General features: G+C 48.8%; 1 pseudogene; it reads right to left on the bottom strand.

The window, feature by feature from the left end:
• Nucleotides 1–4,286: 4,286 nt before the first annotated feature.
• On the bottom strand, nucleotides 4,287–22,789 carry LOC136457351 (aspartate--tRNA ligase 2, cytoplasmic-like; annotated as a pseudogene).
• Nucleotides 22,790–23,098: the final 309 nt, after the last annotated feature.

The raw sequence follows: 23,098 nt of genomic DNA, 5'->3' as shown, positions 1-23,098 counted from the left end.
GCATAGTTGATGAAATTCTGCAAAGTCAACATATATAACATCATCGCCACAGAACCAATGTTCGTCTCTAATTCTGACACCAACGCAGAAGTCTCCACTGGTAGACGCCTGCATGTACCACTTGTTTAGCAGGTACATTTGCATCCCCAGATCAGATAAGGCTTGAGGGTTGTATAGACTCTGGCCTAGTACAAATTTTTTCTTCCAAATATCAACCTCCGCCGTACTCTCAATGTTTCCATCACCAAACATCTGGTAAAGGTCGAGACCAGTCTCATCAAGAAATTCACCAAGGTGATCCAAATCGACATCCGGAGGTATGTTTGCCTGATGCATTAATCCTAAATTCGAACCATATTCATTACCAACAACTAGCGGGGGGATTGATTGGTGCGCTTGTTGTCCGAGTTGGGCAACTTCTTTCCCTGCCCGCTTCTTTTTCTGTGCCGCCTCAATTGACTTGGTGAGAGTGCGGTCATAGTCTGATAACGTTGATTTGGACGGCTTACGAGATTCCCGCTGTTGATGCTGGTAAGAAGTCACCTTTTTTCTTAAAATATCCGGAGCTACGAAGAAGTACGGTTTCTCTGGGTTTCTCCTTGCTTCTTGATTCATTTTAAGTTTGTCATAGAATCTAGACATGTCTTTTTTATATGCATCAGTTCCTTCTTCCTTCTCTTCAGATATTATTTTGGGAATAGCCCTTGGTTTCACGGTGGCTTTCTTTGCAGGCGGGGACTGGTTCTTCGTTTGAGGGGCTGGCCTCTTGCTAGGCTTCTTGGTAGGCGGGGGCGGGGGAGGCGTTGGAGACCTCCTTGGAGGTGTTGGCAGCGGCGTTGGAGACCTCCTTGGAGGTGTCGGCTGCGGCATTGGAGACCTCCTTGGAGAGGGTGTGGATGCAGCCTCGTCTTCCAACACAATGTCATCGTACAGAGCACTATGATGATCTGGCGATTGAACAATTGGATTTAGGTTGGGGGAGGATCTGCTACAAAAAAAGGAATGACATATTATTATGAGCAGATTGTTAATTATTTAAGCCAATACAAATTAATGATGTAGTGTTTTCATCCGCACGTACCTATGGTGAGGTAGTTCAGGAGGAGGTGGAGCCGACATCCCTGGAATGATGATGTAGCGCTTGCGCCATAGAATGAATGTCTTCTCCGCTTCTCCTAGAGTCTTCTCGCCATCACCTCCAGGAATGTCAAGAGGCAAATCACTAAAACCTTTTTCAGCTTTATCTACCGAGATGGTGGCATATCCTTCTTGGATTATATTCCCATGAATCCTTGGTGTCTTGGTTCGGTCGATAGGATTAACAAGACCGATAGCCACCTTGATTGTGGAATTCTCCTTCGGAATGTGTAGCTCACACGTTGTACAGGGTTCAGTGACGTCATCCACAGGGAAGCGCAGTCCTGTGTCCCCTTGATTTGGTATCTCCGTGGAAGCGCAGCTGCTTTTCAACTGAACAGATTGGCTAATGTTGATTCCTGGCTCTGATGCCTGCTTGCTTGCACTCACTACTATTTGCACTTGCCTTTTGATTTCCTCCTGCATTCTCGCTTCAAGGTTTTTTTCCCGCTCCTGTGCTTCACGCACCGCTTCCTCCAACCTCTGGAGCCGGTGTGCCTCTTCTTCCTTCTTTCTCTGGCGACTTCTGTAGGAAGGTCTGTCCTAAGGGAATCCATGCTCCCACGAGACACTTCCTTTGCCTCTAGTTCGGCCACCATGTTCAATAGTCCCGATGGCGTATGTTAGCTCATCCTTCTCTCTGTTGGGCCTGAACGCACCACTAGCAGTAGCTCTCTGAGCATAAAACAATCTTTCTGCTGCTTCTTGCAGTCTTGCGCCATAAACGCACTTCCCTGTCTCCTGGTCTAGTGTTCCCCCATGAGCGAAAAACTAATTCTTTGCACGTTCTCCCCACTCGAGTGATTCTGGTCTGATACCCTTGGCAAGAAGGTCTGCTTCCATTTTGTTCCACTTCTTAATGGCAGTCGGGTAGCCACCTGATCCCAAGGTATGGTGGTATGTCTTCTGTTGGGCATTACGTTGGTTCTTTATCACCCGACTCACACCCTCTTCCGAAGTCTTGTACTGTACAAACTCATCCCAATAGGGCCTCTGCTTTGAGATCGGGCCTGGGACAGTAAAATCTGATGCTATGTTCTTCTTGACATACGTCGTGTATAGGTGTTTCTTCCAAGTCTGAAACTGGGTGGCCATCTTCTTCATTGCCCAATCCCTAACTCGCTCCTTCAATTCATCACCATCTATTATATCATCATAATCATCTGTTTGGAGCGTGAAATGTACCAAGACATCATTCCAAATTAACGCCTTGTCACGATCGGAGACAAAACTGATATGAGGAGCATTGGTCTTCTTCTTCCATTCACGGGTACTAATCGGGAGCCGGTCCCGTACAAGGTAACCACAGTGGTGCACAAATTTCATTTTATTCGGCCCCCCCGGTTCTCCTGTATCCACATTGAACTCCGAGATGATGAAGCGACCCTCCAATGGCTTTTTGGGACCTCGAACATTTTTACTCTTCGTTGTAGTTGTTGATGTCGATCCAGAGGGCTACAAAACATAAATATTATTTTTAATGTCATGAGCACACATAAGACATATGATAATATATATATATAGCTAATAATAAAAAATGTATACTTGGCCAATATGTTGTTGCTCATTTTGTTCAAGAGCTAAGTACTGACTCCCGTCATCTACATCCTCTTGCACGTTATTTTTAGCACCATCATCGCCGGCAACTTGAGTGCCAGTGTTGATCAAATTCATCATCAACTCCTCCTCATCCATATTTCTCGGGTCGGCCATCTAGCTTCAAAAAATAAAACCAATATATAGTACGTCAAATCTTTGCTTATTACATGCGTAAAATCTACAAACAATATGCATTATTAAATCTTGCCCCTCGATCACGGACGCAATTCGCCACACTAGGACGAACTACGTCGGTACTAGGGCGAATTAGGGCACGAGAAAGGGCGGTGTGACAAGAGTGGCGGTGCTCCACTCCGCCGTATATATGTCTGTACACATGGGTGAACGAGGGCGGCGGTGCTCCGCCGTATACATAGAAACGCATGGACGAAATGCATATGAATACAAATGACGTATATATACGTGTCGGCGCGGTGGCCGGTGTGCTGACGACGATGATGTGAGGCGGGCCGGCGTGCTGACGACGACGACGACGTGAGGCGGGCCGGGGCGGTGTCGGTGCGTGATGTTGTGATCCTATGTACCATGTGATCAACCATGTAGTCATTCATCATATGAGAAAATTCTATGTTAATAATATAAGTATAAGTCATTATGAAATGTAAGTATATGTGTCTTATTGCTCATATAACCATTACTATTTCCGAAATGATAAGAATTTATTTTCTTCTTCTACAGGCGATCTCTGATGCTATGATATAAAGTTTGAAGATAGTCTTCCCAGAAAAAAATATGTAATGCTCATATTACTTTAGCAACATTAATATATTATATCTATATATTCAAAGTTCACAAATGAAGAAACATGTGATATTTTTGATAAACTAAAAAACGCTTAGTTTACAAACTGGGTATCAAAATTGAGTTCCTATTTGACCATTATATATCCTACAACAAATCCTTCAAAAAAAAAAGACCCTACATGAATATATTTGGATAAAATTTCGTTAACAAACATTGATCTATGAGATTGGTAACCTTAACAACTGAAGAATCGACGGAGGAATCGAAGAATGGATGGAGGAACAATGGAGGGAGGGAGGAAGCAAGAACACTACTGCAGTGAGCTTCAAAATGTGCTGAGCTCGGGCTCGGGGAGGAAGGAGGAGACGGCCGATTTATAAAGGGAGAACATTTAGTCCCGATTGATAGATCCAACCGGGACTAAAGGTAACTTTCCAACCCCGGACGCAGCCACGGCCCGGGAGTAGACCTTTACTCCCGGTTGGAGCCACCAACCGGGAGTAAAAGTATACCTTTAGTCCCGGTTGGTGGCTCCAACCGGGACTAAAGGTCCCTGCCACCTCTGTCTGGCGCAGTAGCCGTTGGGCAGGGACCTTTAGTCCCGGTTGGAGCCACCAACCGGGACTAAAGGTATTTCTAGTCCCGGGGGCAAAAAATTCCGGGACTAGAGCCCATTTTGGCCGAGGATCAAAGGTCTGTTCTCTACTGGTGGAGGTCATGAGTAGAATATACGATAACACAGCAATACATTATAAAGAAGTTTTGTCCTCACGGCTGCTGGTTTATCATGGGGAGAGCCTGTGCGGGTCACGGGGGAACATGGACATCTCCTTGATGTTGTTGAGGCCGCAGAAGAGCGCCGCCACCCTCTCCAACCCCACCCCGAAACCACCATGTGGAGGTGCGCCATGGCTACAATATAACAAGTCAACATCCAAACCAACATGAGGAAGAACCCTAACTGACTAGGGAAAATATGGGGTATATCACGAGATGAAGTTTGGAAATGCACGAGTGTTGACAGCATGCATGCAGGAACAAACATTTGGAGAAGTACCTGAATGATTCCATGTACGCCGAGATAGTGTTGATGTCGATTCCACACTCATCGCGTCTCGCCAACATCTCCCGCGAATGTATTCTTAGAGCTCCCGAGATTATTTCCTGGCCTATGTAATGCAGGAGTGTCGTTGTACACAACATTAGCTGCGTGCCAGCAGCAGCACTCCGCGGTGCTGGTAAAACGCATGCTTAATAGTTAATACATACAATTACCTCGAATGAAGACATCGAAAGAATTGCTGTAAGCCGGGTTTTGTCAGGGCAAGGCATGGTGTAGAACGGGCGCACGGCCAAAGGATACCGGTGGAGGATGTAGAAGTCTGTGCCGTACCTACACCATCACACAAAAATAAAGCAGTTGTTAAGCTTTCAGATTCCATAATTAATCAATGATATTATATGTTAGTATTTTTTTAACATAGATTTGATCAAAAAAATTTTAAAAAATTGATGCTCCTTGAAAAACTGCATTCTTTTTTGACCGAGTAATATATGGGGATATACTATGTTTATTAAGTACTTTTCCTTGACAAGCCGACCAAGCACTTTCTCAGCTTCAGTAGTCAGGTCTCCCATAGGCTCGAGTTCTGTTACAGCATCCTGTCAATTAGATAAACCATCAATGTCATTAGTATATATACAGTACAATACAAAGCAAGCCTACATTCTGCAAGACACTACGTGAAAAACAGTTTGTAGCAACGGGTTTTTTTTAGGGACGACCGACATTAAAGCAGCACCAGCAGTGGTGTGCTCAGGCTCCAGCATAGCAGCTGCCCCTATAAATAGCATAGTAGGGGGCGGCTGATAATACGAGCCGCCCCTATAAATGCGTCGATTTGTAGGGACGGCTGGTATGTAGAGGCGGCTATTACCAGCCACCCCTACTGTGTCAATTTGTAGGGGTGGCTAAATAAAAAAAATTAATCGCCTCCTAAAACAAATTTACCGAGGCGGACACACGGCTGCGTGCGCCTGTTTCCCGTGCCGATGGTGACATCAACTGCAGCGCTGGCCCCACCTCACCTCGTTCCCCATGACCGGTAGTATACCACTAGCGCCGCCCATGGTTTCGGCAAAACAGTCGACATATGGCACAAAACCAGCGGCCACACCGTCCTGTTGCCACACAAATGGCCACAGAGATCGAAACCACACCTGGATCCGTCCTGCTTCTCTATAACCACGCTGCCCCTCTAGTGAACGCACGCATCCGCGCATGCGCTGCCCCGTCTTGCCTTGGCACCTGTGCATGAAGACCAGCTCGCCATGGATCGCTGACGTGGACATCCTGAACGGCTGGATCGGAGGCCACGCGGATCCATCTCCACCGTTCATGCGATTTGTGTTTTCTCAGAGCCGATGACATCCTAGCCCCACCTGACGTCAGCACGCCCTCGCACCTGTTGTCCTGCGCCGCCCATTCCAATGTTTTGGACGCGCCACTGAGTAGGCCCGCCTCCCTCGAAGCTCATGCCGCCATTTGCACTACGCGCCCAACCTGCTGTTAGGCTGACCTGTGGCCCCGCGACTAGTGGTTTTCGGAAGAACCAGCTGCGCTCGCGGTTTGTCCACCGCGTCGGTGACACGTGGGCCCCCTTGGGTGACGTGTCACTTCATGATTGGCTGTTGCGACGTGGCTGTTGACTGAGCCTATTGTTATCTAGCCGTTGCGGAGTGGCCATGTTCACAACACGCGGAGACCCTCTTCACACATTTCTTTCATACGTCCTCACCGCCGCCGGCCGCCGCCACTAGAGAAGCTAGTGCCCCGGAGGCCGTTGTGCAATCATCCCCGAGCTGGGAGACCCACGAAGAGGAGCGTGAACTGGCATCTCTTCCGCGAGCTGTCAACGTCGCCGTCTACATGCAACCGCACATGCATCCTGTGAACGCATGCATCCGTGCATGCAGCCGGCCCCGCCTTGCCTCGGCACCTACGCATGAAGACCAGCTCGCCACGGATCACTGATATGGACCTCCTGAACAGCTGGATCGAAGGCCACATGGATCAATGTCCACCGTTCATGCGATTTGTGTTTTCTCTAAGCTGATGACACCTTGGCCCCACCTGACATCAGCACGCCCTCCCACCCCGTTCCAATATTTTGGACGAGGCCCTCTCTCGCTCTTGTATGCCGCACTCCTCTCTCTCTCTCTCTCTCTCTCTCTCTCTCTCTCTCTCTCTCTCTTCTCGCATACGCTAGAGCGGCGCCCCTTCTCCTTCTCCCTCAGCACCGCCGGCGCTCTTCCCTACCCCGAGCTGCGCCCTTCCCCTCCGGCTACAGCAGATCCACCTCCACCTCCACATCCACCTCCGGACGGCACCCTCCACCTCCACCTCCGGTCGGCCCCAGCGGCGCTTCTCCTCAGCGCCAGCAGCAGCAGATCCGGCGGCGGGCGTCTCTTCCGACCATGGCACGGCGGTGGTGGTGGCTCTTCCGGCAATGGCACGGCGGCGGCGGCGGCGGCGGGCACCTCTTCCGGCAACAGCACGGAAGCGGCGGGTCTCGAATCTGGCTGTCGTGGCTCGGATCCGGCGAGGAGCGCCTAGATCCGGCGAGCGGCGGTGGCGGTGCATCGATGGGCTCGACGGGCCTCGTGGATGGGCTCGCTGGGCTCATCGATGGGTTTTCCTTTTTTCTATTAAAGGAGGCGGGCATTTTGACCGCCTCTGAAAATAGCCATTAACAGAAATTTGAAATTTTTTTGGCGGAAAAATATACTGCACGGGCGGTTCTAGACTGAACCGCCTCTACAAACAAGTATTATAAGGGCGGCTGGTACTACAACCACCCCTATAAATCGATTTTGTAGAGACGGCTGGTGTTACCAGCCGTCCCTACTAGATTTGTAGGGACGGCTAGTAACATCAGCCGGCTCTACAAAATCGATTTGTAGGGACAGTTTGAGAACCGTCTTTACAAATGTATGATTTGTAGAGACGGTATGGTAAGGGTGGCTGGCCGAGCCGTCTCTATAAACCATTGCCAGCCGCCCCTACAAATGTTTATTGTAGTAGTGAGAGTAAGCAAGTATTTCAAAGCTTGCATGCATGTATTGCTACCTACCTTCAGCATTAGGAGTCCTTCCTCATAAGTGAGCTTCAAGGTTTGCTCCAGATACTGCACAACAGAAACGTCATGATCTTATTCAGTATGGCTTTAGCATGTATTCAGTCTGTAATTAGTAGAGTAGTACCACAAAATAAATAAGCAAGGTTCTTACCTTCAGAGGTTCAAACGGACGCTGCTTGTTTATGACGCCAAGTTCCTCCTTGCAGTTTTCATTCAAATGTCTAAATATTGACACAAACAAGCCAGCTATGACATCGCAGACCTGGTAACACAACAGATAATTAGCCATTAGCCATCACTACTGCTACTACAGTGGATTAAACCAAACCAAATGAAATGGAATACCAGCATTATTCTCGTTTTGGTTCATCTTACTTCGAAATAGTGCTCCATGATCTCCATCTCAGCGTCAAGCCCAGTGAACTCACAGAGATGCCTGGGCATCCTGGAGGTTTCTGCTCTGAACACAGGGCCAACCTCGAATACGCGTTCGAACCCGCCGCAGATGGCCATCTGCTTGTGTAGCTGAGGAGACTGCGCTAAGCAGGCAGGCTGTCCGTGGTACAGCAGCTTGAACACGGCCGCACCTCCCTCGCTGGAGCCGGCCATCAGTTTTGGCGTTTCGATCTCGATGAAGTCCTTTGACGACAGAAACTCTCTGAATTTCTGCGCAATGTTCAGAACATAATTATAGATATGAATCAATAAAAGGAACATTGTATGCCAAAGAAAACTCACTCTTTGATCCAAAAAAATTACTTTTTAGTCAATGAAAAAAAGTACAGAGTGCTGCTAAGCTAGCTAGCTAGCTAGCTAATGGGCTACATTCAAATGTGAGTATGTGGCTTGGCACTGCACATTCTGTTAGACTATTACTACTATTTACTACATATATAGATGATAAGAAATCAACAGTTGATAGAAATAAACTATAATATCGAACACTCACGTTTTTCACTTGAGTCTTGATCCGGAATCCTGCTTGGTTGAAGAGTAATCGCAAATGAAGAGCCCTAGCATTCAAGCAGGTGTCTTGCCCAACATGAACAACCCTCAATCATGCATAGCAAAAAAGGTATTCAGTTAGTCTCCCTTGAACTTCAGTACAGTTCGAAGAAAACATAGTAATCACGTTAGTATAGTTTCTATAAGACATAACTATACGTACTTGTTCGGCCTCACTCCGTGCTGCATCCTCAAGGCTAAATGGAAGCATCGAGGTTGCCCTATTGATGCAATAGATCTTGCTGACTTGAATCTCAACCTGAATATATGGCGGCCAAACAACCACAAATAAGGATTAAAACCCATGCGCTTAATTAGTTGTTACTCTTACTTGTTAGTCTATGTGGATTTCAAAGAAGGAAGTGTTGGCCCACATGATCACCGGCTTAAGTGAGTAAACCACTCATCAGTCTTGTCGAGCACCCGCTAGTGTTGCCGAGCACCCACTAGCCATGTCGACCACGAAAGCGTTGTCCGTCCCTACGCATTATGGCTAGAGCTAGAAGAAGAAGAAGGAAGAACAGAGCATGCACACACAGTATAAGACACCAGCGTTGGCCGAAGCTCTGTATGGAAGATGGCAAATCTGAACTCTCTTTATTAAGTTGTCGTGGTAATCTATTTATACAACTCTATCCATCTAGTCCCAGTATAGCTGCCCTGCTGCAACAGTGACTAGATAACATACATGTCTGACTCTGCGCCGGCCTCTGCATGTGCCTACAGTGCTGTAGGTGAGCCATGCGACGCCTGCACCTGCAGCGGCTATAGTATCACAGCAGGGGGCTTTTCGGCGCTGCCCTCCCTTGCTGTGTTCACACAAGGTAGCAATAGATTATCTAACAATATTTCCCTAATCCTATTGCTAACCATTGTACCCCCTCCATATCGATCATCTCCTTCAGCTCCATGAGTCGAAGACGTCCGAGCGGCTTGGTGAGGACGTCCGCGAGTTGTCGACCAGTTTCGACGAACTCGATGACGATCTGCCCTCCATCGACATAGTCCCTGAGGAAGTAGAACTTCACATCGATGTGTTTACTCCGGTCGTGTAGAACTGGATTCTTCGCGAGGGCGATGGCGGGCTGGTTGTCCACCATCAGTGTTGGTGGGTGATCTTCCACACTGGTCAGCTCGCCCAGCAGCCAGCGCAGCCACACAACTTGGCGCGCCGCTGTGGCCGCCGCTACGTACTCTGTCTTGCACGTAGATAGCGCCACCACCTTCTATTTCAGCGACAACCATAAAATTAGGGCCGACCCGAGGAAGACGAGCACGCCAAAGGTGCTCCGTCATCCATCGATGTCTCTCGCTATGTCTGCATCGCTGAACACAGTGAGCTACAGCTTACTCCTGCCGGTCTTAGGAAAGATGATCCCCTGATCCACTGTCCCTTTGACGTAGCACAGTAGCCACTTCACTATAGCCCAGTGATCCTCTCTGGGATCCTTCATGAAGCGACTGACGTAGCCCACGGTGAACACAATGTCCGGCCTCATGTGGACTAGGTAGCGTAGACCACCGATGATGCTCCGGTAGAGTGTTGCATCCACCTTCGCCGCGGTGCTGGCCTTTGTCAGCTTCAGCCGCTCCTCCATCGGAGTCACGCATGGCTTGCACTTAACCATGCCGCTCCTCTCCAACAGCTTGGAGGCATACGCGCTCTGACCGAGCGTGAGTTCCTCCTTCCCCTGTCTTACCTCGATGCTGAGGTAGTAGGAGAGTGCACCAAGATCGCTCATTCAAAAATAAGCTGCCATCTCGTGCTTGAAGCTGTTGATGTCCTCCGTGCGCACGCCGATGACGATTAAGTCATCCACATACATGCCGCCGATGAGCTCCTCCTTCCCCTGTCGCCGCATGTAGAGCACGTGCTCGGTTGCACACCTCTAAAACCCAAGCTTGCCCAGCGTGGCGTCAAGCTTGGCGTTCTATGCTCGTGGGGCCTACCGTAGCCCGTAGAGTGCCTTGCGCAGTCGAAGCACCCTGTGCTCCTCTCCCTTGATGGTGAAACTTGAAGGTTGTCTGACGAAGACCGTCTTCGCCAGCTCACCGTTGAGAAAGGCTGATTTAACGTCCAAGTGATGGACGCACCAATCCTTTGCTGCTGCCAAATCTAGTAGCAAATGAACCGACTCCATGCGCGCTACTGGCGTAAAGACCTTCTTAAAGTCTGTGCCCTCATGCTAAACAAAGCCTCGGACGATGAGACGTGCCTTGTGCTTGACAATGGCGCCGAGCTCGTCCCACTTGACCTTATACACCCACTTCAGGCTGATCGGACGACATCCTAGAGGTGGATCGATGAGCTGCCAAGTCTTGTTTTCCTTGATCGCCTTCATCTCCTCCAATATCGCCTGTCACTAGTTTCCATCCCTCTCGGCCAACGCGAACGTGGGTAGTTCCTCTGCACTGATGAGCAACAGCTTTGTGTCATTGAGCAGCCGACCAGCCAGTCCTAAGGGTCCTGTGCCGCCAACAATGTCATCCAGCTTGTGGAACCGCACCTCCTCACCTTGTGGTAGGTGTCCATGAACTCAGAGATGTCACTTGGAGGTGAGGCAAACTCGATCAGCGTTGATGGAGTTCCCTGTTCCACCAGAGTGCTTGGCACAGTACCTGAAGTGCTCGGCACCCCAGGTGCACTACTCGGCACTACTTTTGGACTTCTTGTCATAACTCCTGCAGTGTTCAGACACACTGTAGGAGTGCCTAGCCTCAGTCTTGGAGTGGTTGGCACCACTACAAGACGTCTTGGCTCCATCACGGGAGTGCTCGCCACCACTACAGAACCTCCTAGCACCACTCTTGGTATGCTTGGCATTCCTCTAGGAGTGCTCGACACTCCTCTTAGAGTGCTTGGTATCCCTCCCAAAGTGCTCAGCACTGCCCTAGGAGTGCTTGGCTCTACCGCCAGAGTGCTCGGCACACCTCCCAAAGTGCTTGGCACCTCTTCCCTAGTGTCTCCACCACCATGGATGACCAAGTGCTCGACGATGAAGGTGCTGGTGAAGCCGCCAGCTTCCCTCGTGCTCAGACTGCTCTAGTCCCAAGCCGCCTCCTTGTCGAACACGACGTCACACGAGATAAGCACCTTGTCTCCACATGGGTCATAGAGCCGGTACGCCTTGGTACCCTCCGCATAGCCTAGGAACACCATAGGTGTGCTCCTGTCCTCTAGCTTGGTGAGGTTCAGCTTTGTCTTCCTGACATGGCCAATGCAGCCGAATGTCCAGAGGAAGGACACGATTGGCTTACGCCCATACCAAGCTTTGAACGACGTCTTGCCCGTTAGGGCCTTGGTCAAAGAGCCGTTGAGGATGAACACCGCCGTGGTCACCGCCTCTCCCTAGAACCTTACCGGCAAGCCTTTGGCCTTCATCATAGATCAGGCCATGCCGACAACCTTCTTGTTCCATCTCTCCACCACGCCATTCTGTTGCAATGAGTACGGCGCGGTGTGGTATTGCCCCACACCCTAATCCACGCAGTACGCAGCGAACTTCACCGAAGTGAATTCATCACCGTGATCAGTCCTCAGCACATGGAGCTTCTTGCCGCTCTCGGCCTTCGCGCACATCTTGAACTTCTTGATCGCCGCCACCGCTTTGTCCTTGCTCGTTAGGAGTTGCAGCCACATGTAGCGACTGCAATCATCCATGAGTAGGAGGAAGTACCACCAACCATCATTTGTAGCAGGCATGATTGGCCTATAGAGGTCGTCGTGGACGAGCTAGAAAGCGTCCTTCGCGTGATACTTGGCTGTCTTTGGGAATGGTAGCCTCCTCTGCTTCCCAGCAAGGTAGTTGTCACATAGCTCGCCTCCATGCTTGATGTGGGGTAGCCCTCAGACCATCTTCTCTAGCTGACCAAGCGCATCAAAGCTGAGATGTCCGAACCAGGCATGCCACATCCACGGTTCCTCAGAGTGCCTTGTCGCTAGGCACACTGGCTGCTCTACCTTCAGGTCGAGCATGTACAACCGGTTCAGGGACCTCTTTACCTTGGCAAGAAGTCGCTGCTCCCGATCCCTAATCCTAAGGACTCCGTCCTTGATTAGTACCTCGCTACCACACTCATCCAGCTGACCAATGCTGATGATGTTGGAACATAGCTATGGGATGTAATATACATCCGTTAGCGCATGGTGCTCTCCTTTCTAGCATCTAAAGATGATGGTGATGTGCCCTTGGATAGCCACCCTTGAGCCATTACCAAACTTCATCATACTGGTAACATCGTTGTTGAGCTTGGAGAATGATTCCTTAGAGCCTGTCATGTAGTTGCTGACACTAGAGTCCAGATACCACCGCTACTCCTGGTTGGCGCCCACACATCCAAGGTGGACTTGGGTGTGTGGTTCATTGAGGTTGACTGTCTTTAGGGCCTTGCCAGGTCCTTCCACCATCATCACCTCTTCCTTCTCCTCGGCCTCAATGTTGTGTAGTGCACAGAACATCACCATCATGATAGTGGCCTCATCCTCATCATTAGCTTGCGCCAGATGAGCCTAAGCCTTCTTTTCTTGCTTACGATTTGGGCACTCCTGTGCCCAATGGCCCATATTCCCGTAATGCCGGTAGGCGTTGGGGTCGACCTGCTTCTCTGAGGAAGCCTTGCCATGGTGCTTGCCATCGCCACCACGGCTGGAGGTGGCTGCCTTCCCGGAGTTCCTCCGAGCAGCCCACTCCTCTTCCATCAGCAGGAGTTTCCCGCTATCCTTCATTGCTGTCGCCTACTCCTAGCGCTTGTCCACCACCTGTAGATGGCCTGTCACATCCTCAATGGTGAGGGTGGATAAGTCCAGCATCGTCTCTATGGAGAGAGCGATCTAGATGTACTTTGCTGGCACGGAGTGGAGGTACTTGGAGACTACCTCCTCTTGGTCTATGGTGATGCCATGGCTCTTCAGCTTGCTAATGAGCGTTTATAGGCAGAGGGAGAAGTCCTCCACCATTTCACCATCCTTGAACTTGAGGTTTGCGTACTCTTGCTTCAGAAGCTGGGTTGTCACCTTCTTTGTGCGGTCGGAACCGATGCGCATTGCTGCTATAGCCTCCCACGCCTCCTTAGCCAAGCTCTTTGCCCCCAATGGCTCCCTATACTCCGCTGGTATAGTAGTGAGGATAGCCTCCAATGTTGATGTGTCATCTTCTTCATTGTCGGTGTCCTTGTTAATAACATTCTAGAGCCATCGAGCTCTAGGCTAGACCTTCATGGTCACCAACCACTCTCCATAGTTGGTGCGAGTTAGCATCGGCTAACTGGTGCTGCTAACCTCCCACATCGTGTGAACAATGACCTCTAGTCATGGCTGAGCAGCCACATTAGTGCCACTGCTATCGCCCATTTCTGAACCGCCCATCATCGCTAGTGGTTAGTCTAGCGACGATGCTTGTACGGCTCTGATACCACTTGTTGGCCCACAAGATCACCGGCTTAGGTGAGTGAACCACTCACTAGTCTTACCGAGCACCCACTAGCCGTGCTGGCCATGAATAAGCATTGTCTGTCCCCATGCACTATGGCTAGAGCTAGAAGAAGAAGGGAAAACAGAGCATACACACACAATACAAGACACCAGCGTTGGCCGAAGCCCTATATGGGAGATGGCAAATCTAAACTCTCTTTACTGAGTTGCTGTGGTAGTCTCTTTATACAACTCTATCCATCTAGTCCCAGTACAACTGCCCTACTGCAACAGTGACTAAATAACATACAGGGCTGACTCTGTACCGACCTCTGCATATGCCTACAGTGCTGTAGGTGAGCCATGCGGCGCCTGCACCTGCAGCGGCTATAGTATCACAGCAGGGGGCCTTTTGGCGCCGCCTTCCCTTGCTGTGTTCACACAAGGTAGTAGTAGATTATCTAATAGGAAGGAACAAATACTAATCTAGTGCTAACTATTCATGTCATAAATGTTGAAGTGTTTGTTCTTTATATAGATTTGATTATAAACTTAAAATCCTTTCACTATCTAAACAAAGAGTGAGGTTTTTTTTGGACTGAGGCAGCAATTGATAGCGGGTAGAACGAACGAACCTACTTTGTGGTGGCCGTGATTGGCACCTCGGGGAGGGAGACAATGCCCTCGACGTGGACGTAGGACTCGATGCTAAACACGGTGGCGAACTGCACCATCCGCTAGCTGACGTCGACGCCAGCAATGATCACACACTGCACGGTGGCCATGCCCTGGCAGAGCACGAGGAAGGTCATCCTAGAGAAGGAGCGGGTAGACTGCATGAACCCACGAACCAGCACGAAGCGGTCCCGTAGCTCGACGACACCGAGGTCATAGACACGTGTCCATGAGTAGCCGGTGATGGCCTTCGACTACGTCTCCTCTATGGGGACATCGCTGTAGTTGCCCGCCAAGAAGTCCTCTGCCTGCTCGGCCCCAACCTATGCATGCACGTGCTGCTGTCTCTGGCGCTGCGCCACCGCCGTTTTCTTGGGCCTCCTTGCATCCTACTTCAGCTGCTTCTTGCTAGGGGTGGGATTATGGCCAAACCGCCTAAAATAACACGCTTACGGAGGTGCTCGTCTTCCACCAGACACTAAGGACCCCAAAAGCAAACTACAACGGGCGGTATCCGTTGGGCACACCCCAAGGGAGAACCCAAAAGATCCATATTTTTCCCAAGGATCCAATAATGAGAACGAGTTACAATACTTGTCCATTTCATATATCAGAGTTTCTTAAAAGTACATTATTACAATACCAAATATCAGAGTGCAGAATAATAAATAGCAAAATTTAAAATAAACATCTAGCGATAAGAACGAGGATCTATCTAAGCCCACCAGAAGAATCCTCCACACAATGGTGCTTCTCAAGCATCACCTGCAATAGGGGTAAATAAACCCTGAGTACATAATGTACTTGCAAGACTTATCTGACTAGTGGGAATAATTTTCCGACTCCAAGGAATATGATAAGCTTTATGGTTTGCTGGTTTTCTTTTAGCAGAAAGCAATACTAATAGTGAGTCCTTATTTATGTTATTATTATAAGCCGTATTAAGTTATTATCTATCCAGTCTATATAAGCTCCTGTTCTACTTTCAAGCAAGGGTTGTGCAATCAGTTCCATTTCATCATCTTCCATCTTTCAGTTCTTACTACAGTGCTAGACCGTAGACAAGCCGTACCAAATTTCTCAGTGATTCGCGAATCAATGTGCCCAGCTGGGTGCCCTGAAGACAAACACCCTGCTTGTACCACAGGCACAAGCAGAACCAACCCATCACTAATTTTGGATAACTACACAATTTACTACAATTTATCAAAGTTTAGCTAGAAATTATATTGAATAAATGTTGATAATTCGCTAGAGAATTGAAAAAGGAAATCTATCACGCGGCCCAACTCTCTGGCTTGGCCTAAAATGGCACGACGTGTGCACATACGCACAGCGCACGGTACGGCCCACACAGCATGGCCTAGCCCAGAATATGGATGGCCTGCGTCGGGGAGGACCTGCGCGTGCCGATGAATATGTAAAAACAACCCTGGATTTCCGCTAAATGACTCAGTCATCCCTCCTACTATTCTACTCTCTCACTGACACTCGCATTTAGCCCCTTGGTTTACTTCAAATTCACATTGCGATGTCCCTGGCAGGACTTAACAGAGCCGCGACCTCACCGGCCAAATGCTGGCGAGCCCTGACCACTCCGACACACACCAGCATCCCCACGAGCTTCCTCATGCCATGCGCAATGGATTGAGGTAACACATGCCTAGAATGGCGCACCACGCAAGCGTGGCCATGTGCCGCGGTGGTGTCTGGCCACGGTAGCCCGACGCCGGTGAAACCACCTATTCGAACGCCTCTAATACTACTCGATGACCATCTGTAGGTTGCGTTAAATAATGCAGAAGTCCTATTTGAACCGCTACTACATTCAAACGTGTTGGCTAAGGAAACGACATCTACCCACATCCATCGGGGATGGCCCCGCACTCTGGCGAACTTCTGCCCTAATCGAGTTAACCAGCTACTCTAGGAGTAAGAGGGCCTCACCATACATGTGACGGATGGACTGGGCGAAGGCACGAGGCTCAGCAAGATGGTCAACCATGAACACAGGGTGACTCTATTTCCCCGAGAGCACAGCGACGACGTCTCCGGTGACCCGCTACACCATCGATGAAACCACTACACGAGCGCGATAACCTAGTCAACTATTACTCAAGGCACAACCTAATTGAAACGATGAAGCACCACATGACGCTCTGGCCGTGCGCCCGCTCTAGCGGCCATGGTGGACCACCGCGAGGGGAATGCCCACCTCACCTCACTGTAGGCCGAACAAAAGCCAGGATGACTTCACTCACACACTTACTATTTGGGCTTGTGGTGGGCACAGTTACTTGGAAACGGTGGAGTGGGTGAGGCCAATTGCAGTGGCGATGCCTAAGGACTTATGGCGGCCAGCGATGATAGAATTTCAAATGGGTGCCCCTCCCTTGTTGCACCGCCACAGTGGCCGGTTAGGCACGATGCCATCCTTCCACTAGACCACCACACGTGCATGATACACAGAAAAGGGCCAGCTCATCGATTCAACTTTGGCGTGGCTCGGCTAGCCTACGACCTTGCAGGCGACATGACTGGCACCTTTGGCGTGGCCTTGAGCGCAAGCGTGAGAACAAGAAAAGCAGGACGAGCCCACGTGCGCGCACAGTCGACGTCAATGGGAGCAGTACAAGGATGGCAGTGCCAAATGGCACGTAGTGCGAGCGACGCGACGTGAGCAGCAGCCACTGGTGGACACGCTGAAGGAGGAGTAGAGCAGCCAGGCATGGCTAGGCCTAGCACGTGCATGTCGTGTGCCAGCGCACGACAGTAGGAGACCCAGGTCAGCAGTGAAGGGCCAACGCATGGGTGTATGTGTGCAGGCACAATGGTAGCTAGTGTAGGAGCGTACGCGGCGTGCCAGTACAGCAATGTAGTGTAGCCAGTAGGGCGAGGACAGTGGCTGGGATGGCCAGTGCGGCGGCCTACGCGTGGCGTGCCCGCACAAGCGCAGTAGTGGTGACGTGGCTGGCTTGGTAGTGCTCGCTAGTGGCCTGCAGCGGTGCTAGGCAGAGGCGGTGACCACGACCAGCGTGGGCTTTGGTTGAAACTATGTGATGTGCATGCTTTTTAAAGCTGTTGAAAAATCAAACCCGATGGTCCAAACACCAAACCAATTCTTCTATACACAAGAGGGTACGTAGGGCTATTGACCTATGCCCTGACATCTCACCACTTCCTAAGCTGATTGCTCTACAAAAATTGCCAAACATGTCTTCGTCGACCCAATTACAGACTTAACGTGAAATGAATAAATCTCTAACGGTTTCGCGTCGAATTCCAATTCCGATCTTCTTGACACATTAGCTAGCGAACCTCATCCTCGACCGCATGCATTTCATCGTCGCCTATGAAGTTCGTACTACAAACTTTATCAAAGTTCACATAAACATTCTATAGCATTTTTGTTCGATAAAAATTCACTTAGAATACTAAACGATATTAAGCGACATGAAGCGTAACATTTGTTTCTTGTTTCGGATGAACGTTTCAAGTGTCGTACATTGATTTATACTTTATGTTACACATATTTACACATAAGTATGATGCTCATGTAGTGTTTTAGCAAAAACTGTACAATGTAACACCGAGGGTGTTACAAATCTACCCCCCTAAAACAAAATCTCAACCCGAGATTTCATGTGCCTAGTGTGCGAAAGAGATAGGGAATACATTTTGGCGTAGCAACTAACTATCAGAGCTAGGAAGAAGGTGGGGGTAATGCTTCAATAGGTAGCTCTCTTGTTCCCAGGTGACTTTATCCTCTGAATGGTTTTGCCATTGCACTTTGTAGAACTTTACTACTCTTTTTCTGGTCACTCTTTCTTTCTCATCTAGGATTTTGACAGGATGTTCAACATAAGTCAAATCTAGCTGGAGGGGAAGCTCTTCAATTTCCATAGCTTCATCAGGCACCCACAGGCATTTCTTCAACTAGGAGATGTGAAACACACCATGTACCATAGACAAGATGTCGAAGAGCTGGAGACGATACGCCACTGGGCCACAATGTGCCAAAATCTTGTAGGGACCCACATATCGGGGAGCTAGCTTGCCATGAATACCAAACCGATGCACCCCTCTCATAGGAGACACCTTGAGATACACATAATCTCCCACTTCAAACTACAAAAGCCTTCTTTGCTTGTCCGCATAAGACTTCTGTTGGCTCTGAGCTGCCTTCAAGTGACTCCGAATAATGGTGACTTGTTCTCGAGCCTCTTTGATGAATTCTAGACCAAAGTAACCATGGTCTCCCACTTTAACCCAGTTAAGTGGTGTCCTACACTTTCTTCCATATAGAGCTTCAAATGGTGCCATACTGATGCTTTCTTGGTAGCTATTATTGTACGAAAATTCCACTAGCTTCAAGCAGGCATCCCACTTCTTAGGAAAAGAAATGGCATGAGCTCTCAACATATCCTTGAGCACCTAGTTCACCCTCTCAGTTTGGCCATTAGTCTAGGGGTGATAGGCTGAGCTTCTAAGGAGATGAGTACCCAGACATTGTTGTAGTTGCTCCCAGAAACGAGAGACAAAGACTAACCCTCTATCAGAGATGACAGTAAGGGGAACTCTGTGTAGGGTCACAATCCAATCAAAATATACCTCAGCATACTTCTTGGCTGTATATCTAGCGTCCACTGGAATAAAGTGAGTAGACTTGGTGAGACGGTCCACAATGACCCAAATAGAATCATAGCCTTTGGATGTGCGGGGCAAACCCATCACAAAGTCCATGGAAATATCTTCCCACTTCCATATAGGAATAGGCAAGGCTACAAATATTTGGGAGTATGCATATGATCTACTTTAACCCTACCACAAGTGTTGTACTCTGTGACATGCCGGGTGATGTCCTGCTTCATGTTGGACCACCAGTACAAATGGCACAGATCATGATAGATCTTGTTGCTGCCAGGATGGATAGATAGCTTTGAATGGTGATCTTCACTCAAAATCTTCCTTTTCAGCTCCTCATTAGATGGGACCACCAATCTATCCTTGTACCTCACTACTCCATGCTCATCAACACTAAAGTGAGGACCACACCCCTCGGCCATCAATTTTCTGATGTGGGGAATTTCTTTGGGGTCTTGCTTTTGCTCCTGAATAATCTGCTCCAGTAATTTTGAGGTCAATGCAATGTGAGCCAACACCTCTACGTGGTTGAGAGACAAAGGTGTTTCCTCAACCTGGTGTGACTTTTGGCTCAAAGCATCAGCTACTACATTAGCCTTTCCTGGATGATAATGGACTTCTAAGTTGTAATCCTTTATTAATTCTAACCATCTCCGTTGCCTCATATTTAGCTCAAACTGAGAGAAAATATACTTGAGGCTCTTGTGATCTGTAAAGATGTGCACTTTGTTGCTCAACAGATAGTCCCTCCAAATCTTCAGAGCATGGACCATAGCAGCCAACTCTAAGTCATGGGTGGGGTAATTCACCTCGTGCTTTTTTAGTTGGCGCGAAGCATAAGCTATCACACGCCCATCTTGCATAAGCACACACCCTAGCCCCATCTTTGAGACATCACAGTATACATCAAAGGGCCTATCAATATCTGGTTGGGCCAACATAGGAGCAGTGGTTAGAAATGTCTTTAGAGTTTGGAAAGCTTCCTCGTAGGTAGGGCTCCAATCAAAATTGACTTCTTTTTGGAGTAGCTTGGTCATTGGTTGTGCTATCTTGGAGAAATCTAGGATGAAACATTGGTAGTACCCAGCGAGACCAAGGAACTGATGAATCTGGTGCATAGATTTGGGAGACTTCCAATCCAACACATCTTACACCTTGCTGGAATCTACTGAAACGCTGTCAGGTGTCAACACATGCCCCAAAAACTGCACTTGATCTAACCAAAATTCACACTTGCTAAATTTGACATAAAGCTTGTGTTCCCTTAGTCGAGATAGTACTATCCGAAGGTGTTGGGCATGCTCTTCATCATTCTTGGAATAAATCAGTATATCATCAATGAATACTACCACAAACTTAACGAGCTCCAGCATAAAGACTGAATTCATCAAGTACATGAAGAAGGCAGGAGCATTGGTGAGACCAAAAGACATCACTAGGTACTCATACAGCCCATACCTAGTACAAAAAGTTGTTTTTGATATATCATATGGTCTGATCTTGATCTGATGATAGCCTGATCAGAGATCAATCTTCGAAAACACATTGGCGCTAGCTAACTAATCGAGCAAAATATTTATGCGGGGCAAAGGATACTTGTTCTTAATTGTTACCGCATTAATAGGGCGGTAATCCATACACATCCATAGAGTGCCATCCTTCTTCTTCACAAAAATGGCTGGGCAACCCCACGGTGAAGAACTAGGACGGATGAAACATTTTTCCATCAACTCTTCTAGCTGCTTCTTCATTTCTACCAATTCTCTTGGAGCCATGCGGTACAGGCGTCTAGAGATAGGAGCAGTACCAGGCTCTAGCTTGATGGAGAATTCTACCTCTCTGTCCGGTGGCAACCCAGGAAGATCTTTAGGAAAAACATCTAGGAACTCACAAACCACAGGGATGGGGGTAAGGTCAGGAGAGGCTTTAGCATGGGCAATAACAGGTAAGACTGGATCTGAGGGTACAAGCAGAGACATCCTATCCTCAGAAGATGGAAGCTGTAACTCGACACTTCTCCGCTTCATATCCAATACTACCCCATACACCCACAACCAGTTCATTCCAAGAATAGCATCAATACCTTGCCTAGGCATTACCATGAACTGTAGGCGGTAAGTGTGGGTGGCTAATACCAAGCTTACTATGTTTGTTCGGGTATTGATGAACATCTGTGAACTCATAGTATGAATAATATAGGCATACAGTATAGCCATAAGTGGTAAGTTGTGCTGATCTACAAATCCCATGCTCATAAAGGAATGTGATGCACCAGAATTGAACAACACATAGGCTAGATGGGAATCGATGGTAAACATACCAGCCATCACCGGTTCCTACTGCAATATCTGCTCAGCATCTATGAAATGCACCTGTCCAGATTTGCTGGGCACTTTTTCTTGATTACGATCCTCCTAACAAGCCTGGAGTTTGCTGATGGTTGAGTAGACTGAGCTGGCTAGTTCTAGGGACAAGCTCGGGCATAGTGGCCATCTTTGCCACACTTGAAGCAAGCACCAAGCTTGTTTCTAAATCCCTAGCGAGGTGGGACCTACTGTCCCTAAGGCTGCTGGGGCTACACCTACTGCATGGGAGCATGGTACTATGTGAAAGAAGTCTGAGAAGTTTGCTAGGGCTGCCGAAACGAAGGCCCGCCTGATGATTGATAGGGCCCCCACCGGACAACCTGTACCTTCTGAGTATGAGAGTGGCTGTAAGACCCTGTAGCCACCCGCTTCCTCTTCCACTCTACCTAGGACTCCCACTAAAAACCCTCTATGGCAATGGCGGTGTTCATCAGTGCCCCGAAGGGCTGATAGTTCACCGTGTATAGCTTCTCCTGAAGGATGGAAGAGAGACCGCAAAAGAAGAGGTCCTTCTTCTTGTCGTCAATGTCCACATGAATGCTAGCATACTGGGACAAGTGATTGAACTTATTAACATAATCCATCACTGTCATACTCTCCTGGCGCAGCTCCAGGAACTCAGTCAGCTTCCGGTTAATAACACCGGCAGGAATATAGAACTCTCTGAATGCTATGGTGAACTCCTACCAGGTTGTTGGATGATCTAGCTGCTGCATGGCATGGAAGGTATCCCACCATGCGCTTGCGGACCCCAATAGCTGCTGCGCTGCAAACTGCACTTTCTGCTCATCGGCCATGTTGAGCAATAGAAACTTTTGCTCCAGAATACGAAGCCAGTGCTCCACATCTAGGGGCTCATCTATCGGTGTGAAGGTGGGAGGGTGGGTCTTGAGGAAGTCCTGGTAAGAGGAGGGTCCCTTAGGATAGCGGGCACCACCCCCATTCCCACCATTGTCCCTGTGGCCTCCATGAGCGAAGCCCACGATAGCTTGTGCCACTATCTCCATGGCATGGGCTGACTCATGGCAAGCAGCTAACAGGTTCGCCATCATCTCAGCGTGAGTCATCGGAGGTGGCGGTGGCAGAGGAGGAGGAGCCACAAGTGGAGCCCCATGGCTCTCCCCGTTGTGCTCATGGGCCTAGCCACTCTCGCCTTGGCCCTCGCTAAGACCGTGAGCCGTCCCAGCACTGGTGCTCCCATGTTTGGACCTTAGATTCATCTGTAAGAGATAGGAACCATCCATTTAGAACAACCTTCCCAATTAGAAACAAGGGATTGGAGAAATGATAGCCCATTTATTAAAGCATTGCTTTAGTTAGTCCTATCAATTTACTAATTCAATTATACGTGTAGGGGG

This window comes from Miscanthus floridulus, chromosome 6 (assembly GCF_019320115.1).
Source record: "Miscanthus floridulus cultivar M001 chromosome 6, ASM1932011v1, whole genome shotgun sequence".
In the NCBI taxonomy this organism is placed as follows: Eukaryota; Viridiplantae; Streptophyta; class Magnoliopsida; order Poales; family Poaceae; genus Miscanthus; species Miscanthus floridulus.
This window is presented reverse-complemented; position numbering and strand designations above follow the sequence as displayed.